We start from the raw sequence: 5,495 nt of genomic DNA on the forward strand, positions 1-5,495 counted from the left end.
AACTTCAACTTGTGTTATATCAGAGAATAGCTACCTTATCAATTGGTTCTGAAACAAGAACAGATCCTGCTGTTGGTTCTTTAACATCAACTGAAACCACAGTGGAATCACTATTGTCATCTCTAACCACAACTAAGCGGTCATTGGGAGATGCATCACTTGGATAACTTGGACTAATGGTTGGGAGATTGCTCTGTGGAACCATTACTTGAGCGCAAGGTGTACTTGGTGATTCTGGTGTGCTTGGTGATCCTGGTGTGCTTGGTGATCCTGGTGTGCTTGGTGATCCAGGTGTGCTTGGTGATCCAGGTGTGCTTGGTGATCCTGGTGTGCTTGGTGATCCTGGTGTGCTTGGTGATCCTGGTGTGCTTGGTGATCCTGGTGTGCTTGGTGATCCAGGTGTGCTTGGTGATCCAGGTGTGCTTGGTGATCCTGGTGTGCTTGTGATCCTGGTGTGCTTGGTGATCCAGGGTGTGCTTGGTGATCCTGGTGTGCTTGGTGATCCAGGTGTGCTTGGGTGATCCAGGTGTGCTTGGTGATCCTGGTGTGCTTGGTGATCCAGGTGTGCTTGGTGATCCAGGTGTGTGCTTGGTGATCCTGGTGTGCTTGGTGATCCTGGTGTGCTTGGTGATCCAGGGTGGTGCTTGGTGATCCTGGTGTGCTTGGTGATCCAGGTGTGCTTGGTGATCCAGGTGTGCTTGGTGATCCTGGTGTGCTTGGTGATCCAGGTTGTGCTTGGTGATCCTGGTGTGCTTGGTGATCCTGGTGTGCTTGGTGATCCTGGTGTGCTTGGTGATCCAGGTGTGCTTGGAGATCCAGGTGTGCTTGGTGATCCTGGTGTGCTTGGTGATCCTGGTGTGCTTGGTGATCCAGGTGTGCTTGGTGATCCTGGTGTGCTTGGTGATCCAGGTGTGCTTGGTGATCCAGGTGTGCTTGGTGATCCAGGTGTTACTTCTTGAAAAGAAACAAGTTTGTTGAGGTAGAAAATAAAAAAAAAAAAAATCATTGATTTAATGTTTAATGTTTTATTACCTTATTTATAATTTCTCCACACCTTCCTTACCACAGTTTCCAAAAATATAGAATTTCTTTTATGAAATTACTGTATAGCACAAACATATATTATTTCTGCAGATAATTTTAAAACAATACCTTCACATTTGACTACTTCAATAGTTGTATCTTTGTCTGTTATGGCATAAATAGGTCCATCTGTCTGTTTAGTTTCATCTACTAGTTCTGGTTTCTGCAAAAACAAAGTATGAAACCCATGATTTTAACAAACTTTTCACAAAAAGTACCAACTTTTTACCTGTAAGGTTGTAAACATACATACATACATATGCATATATATATATATATATATATATATATATATATATATATATATATATATATATATATATATATATATATATATATATATATTCAATTTTAAGGTTCTTTAGTACATGCCTCAACAGCTTCATGAAAACAAAATAAATAAACTACTTGCCTTGAATACATATGCTGAAGTGCCTGAAGGAACATCTACTGGGTTATCAGTTACTGGGAAAACAACTACATAGGTAGTAGAATCCACTTTGTAGACTTCTGAACCAGGTGTATTGTCTGTTGATTGAAGGTAAACATAGAAAATATTTACAGAGATGAAGATACTAATAATCATGTATAGAAATGAAGAAAATAATAACTTAAATGATATTTTATTGGAAAAAATAATTTGAGAATAAGTGGTTCTCTATTGGTAGATATTTCAAGATTTTCCAAATAAACATACCAAAGCCCAATTCGAACACATTTTAAAAATCTCAAAACATCTAGAAGTTAAAGTACAGAGTTAAGGAAACCACATCAGTAAAACTGAATGTTACCTGCAAAAGTTTGCACTTCTTGTGGAGGTGCAGCACCAGTTGGTGTTGAACCTATGTGGTGAAAAAAGAAATAAGGTCAACTTCATATTGTATAAACCAATTGAAAAGAGAACCATAAGGTCATGTTGTCTTTACTATCAGTGTCAAAATAATATTGATGTTTTCTTTTAGATCTGCCAACTCACCTATAGATTTACCCATAGAATCTGTAATAATTAATCTAATGCTACTGGTGCAAGCAATGTGTGATATTGACATTGCTTTGCAAAGAAATATTAAATAACATACTATCAATGACAGATTTGACTTTTCTAAAAATATAAATTTCTACTGATCCAAGATTTTATTGAGTCAAAGATGCTTCGCAGACCACAAGAAGGAATTAAAGTCTAAAGCATTTCTACAGATCTCTACCCATTGACCACATTATGACATATAATTACAATTAAAATACGTGCATTTTAAAACACAAAGTTTTTATTAAATAAATTTGCAAGAAAAAAATAAAAATAAATGCAGATAATATATTAGAGAGGCCTTACTTGTGGGGAATTCAACAGCATATTTTCCAGGCTCATCAATTACAGGCTGCAAAATAAATGGTGTGATAAAATTGTTTGTATGTAGAGGTGTTTTAAAAAACACTAGATGGAGGTAAATTAAAAATTAATTAAGACAAAAACTTCAACTTGTGTTATATCAGAGAATAGCTACCTTATCAATTGGTTCTGAAACAAGAACAGATCCTGCTGTTGGTTCTTTAACATCAACTGAAACCACAGTGGAATCACTATTGTCATCTCTAACCACAACTAAGCGGTCATTGGGAGATGCATCACTTGGATAACTTGGACTAATGGTTGGGAGATTGCTCTGTGGAACCATTACTTGAGCGCAAGGTGTACTTGGTGATTCTGGTGTGCTTGGTGATCCTGGTGTGCTTGGTGATCCTGGTGTGCTTGGTGATCCAGGTGTGCTTGGTGATCCAGGTGTGCTTGGTGATCCTGGTGTGCTTGGTGATCCTGGTGTGCTTGGTGATCCTGGTGTGCTTGGTGATCCAGGTGTGCTTGGTGATCCAGGTGTGCTTGGTGATCCTGGTGTGCTTGGTGATCCTGGTGTGCTTGGTGATCCAGGTGTGCTTGGTGATCCTGGTGTGCTTGGTGATCCAGGTGTGCTTGGTGATCCAGGTGTGCTTGGTGATCCTGGTGTGCTTGGTGATCCAGGTGTGCTTGGTGATCCTGGTGTGCTTGGTGATCCTGGTGTGCTTGGTGATCCTGGTGTGCTTGGTGATCCAGGTGTGCTTGGAGATCCAGGTGTGCTTGGTGATCCTGGTGTGCTTGGTGATCCTGGTGTGCTTGGTGATCCAGGTGTGCTTGGTGATCCTGGTGTGCTTGGTGATCCAGGTGTGCTTGGTGATCCAGGTGTGCTTGGTGATCCAGGTGTGCTTGGTGATCCAGGTGTGCTTGGTGATCCTGGTGTGCTTGGTGATCCAGGTGTGCTTGGTGATCCTGGTGTGCTTGGTGATCCTGGTGTGCTTGGTGATCCTGGTGTGCTTGGTGATCCAGGTGTGCTTGGAGATCCAGGTGTGCTTGGTGATCCTGGTGTGCTTGGTGATCCTGGTGTGCTTGGTGATCCAGGTGTGCTTGGTGATCCTGGTGTGCTTGGTGATCCAGGTGTGCTTGGTGATCCAGGTGTGCTTGGTGATCCAGGTGTTACTTCTTGAAAAGAAACAAGTTTGTTGAGGTAGAAAATAAAAAAATCATTGATTTAATGTTTAATGTTTTATTACCTTATTTATAATTTCTCCACACCTTCCTTACCACAGTTTCCAAAAATATAGAATTTCTTTTATGAAATTACTGTATAGCACAAACATATATTATTTCTGCAGATAATTTTAAAACAATACCTTCACATTTGACTACTTCAATAGTTGTATCTTTGTCTGTTATGGCATAAATAGGTCCATCTGTCTGTTTAGTTTCATCTACTAGTTCTGGTTTCTGCAAAAACAAAGTATGAAACCCATGATTTTAACAAACTTTTCACAAAAAGTACCAACTTTTTACCTGTAAGGTTGTAAACATACATACATACATATGCATATATATATATATATATATATATATATATATATATATATATATATATATATATATATATATATATATATATATATATATATATATATTCAATTTTAAGGTTCTTTAGTACATGCCTCAACAGCTTTCATGAAAACAAAATAAATAAACTACTTGCCTTGAATACATATGCTGAAGTGCCTGAAGGAACATCTACTGGGGGTTATCAGTTACTGGGAAAACAACTACATAGGTAGTAGAATCCACTTTGTAGACTTCTGAACCAGGTGTATTGTCTGTTGATTGAAGGTAAACATAGAAAATATTTACAGAGATGAAGATACTAATAATCATGTATAGAAATGAAGAAAATAATAACTTAAATGATATTTTATTGGAAAAAATAATTTGAGAATAAGTGGTTCTCTATTGGTAGATATTTCAAGATTTTCCAAATAAACATACCAAAGCCCAATTCGAACACATTTTAAAAATCTCAAAACATCTAGAAGTTAAAGTACAGAGTTAAGGAAACCACATCAGTAAAACTGAATGTTACCTGCAAAAGTTTGCACTTCTTGTGGAGGTGCAGCACCAGTTGGTGTTGAACCTATGTGGTGAAAAAAGAAATAAGGTCAACTTCATTGTATAAACCAATTGAAAAGAGAACCATAAGGTCATGTTGTCTTTACTATCAGTGTCAAAATAATATTGATGTTTTCTTTTAGATCTGCCAACTCACCTATAGATTTACCCATAGAATCTGTAATAATTAATCTAATGCTACTGGTGCAAGCAATGTGTGATATTGACACTGCTTTGCAAAGAAATATTAAATAACATACTATCAATGACAGATTTGACTTTTCTAAAAATATAAATTTCTACTGATCCAAGATTTTATTGAGTCAAAGATGCTTCGCAGACCACAAGAAGGAATTAAAGTCTAAAGCATTTCTACAGATCTCTACCCATTGACCACATTATGACATATAATTACAATTAAAATACGTGCATTTTAAAACACAAAGTTTTTATTAAATAAATTTGCAAGAAAAAAATAAAAATAAATGCAGATAATATATTAGAGAGGCCTTACTTGTGGGGAATTCAACAGCATATTTTCCACATCAATTACAGGCTGCAAAATAAATGGTGTGATAAAATTGTTTGTATGTAGAGGTGTTTTAAAAAACACTAGATGGAGGTAAATTAAAAATTAATTAAGACAAAAACTTCAACTTGTGTTATATCAGAGAATAGCTACCTTATCAATTGGTTCTGAAACAAGAACAGATCCTGCTGTTGGTTCTTTAACATCAACTGAAACCACAGTGGAATCACTATTGTCATCTCTAACCACAACTAAGCGGTCATTGGGAGATGCATCACTTGGATAACTTGGACTAATGGTTGGGAGATTGCTCTGTGGAACCATTACTTGAGCGCAAGGTGTACTTGGTGATTCTGGTGTGCTTGGTGATCCTGGTGTGCTTGGTGATCCTGGTGTGCTTGGTGATCCAGGTGTGCTTGGTGATCC

General features: G+C 37.6%; 1 long non-coding RNA gene across 1 annotated transcript; it reads right to left on the reverse strand.

Moving 5' to 3' along the window:
* Window positions 1–4,175: 4,175 nt before the first annotated feature.
* LOC131957054 (uncharacterized) lies at window positions 4,176–5,084 on the reverse strand. The gene is made up of 3 exons (XR_009389022.1): window positions 5,055–5,084; window positions 4,515–4,565; window positions 4,176–4,251 (listed from the first exon to the last, which is right to left on the reverse strand). It is a non-coding gene; the product is annotated as an uncharacterized LOC131957054 (long non-coding RNA).
* Between the last annotated feature and the right edge of the window lie 411 nt (window positions 5,085–5,495).

The sequence above is a fragment of the Physella acuta genome, unplaced genomic scaffold (assembly GCF_028476545.2).
Source record: "Physella acuta isolate Inbredline_101_S28 unplaced genomic scaffold, ASM2847654v3 ptg001199l, whole genome shotgun sequence".
Classification (NCBI taxonomy): Eukaryota; Metazoa; Mollusca; class Gastropoda; family Physidae; genus Physella; species Physella acuta.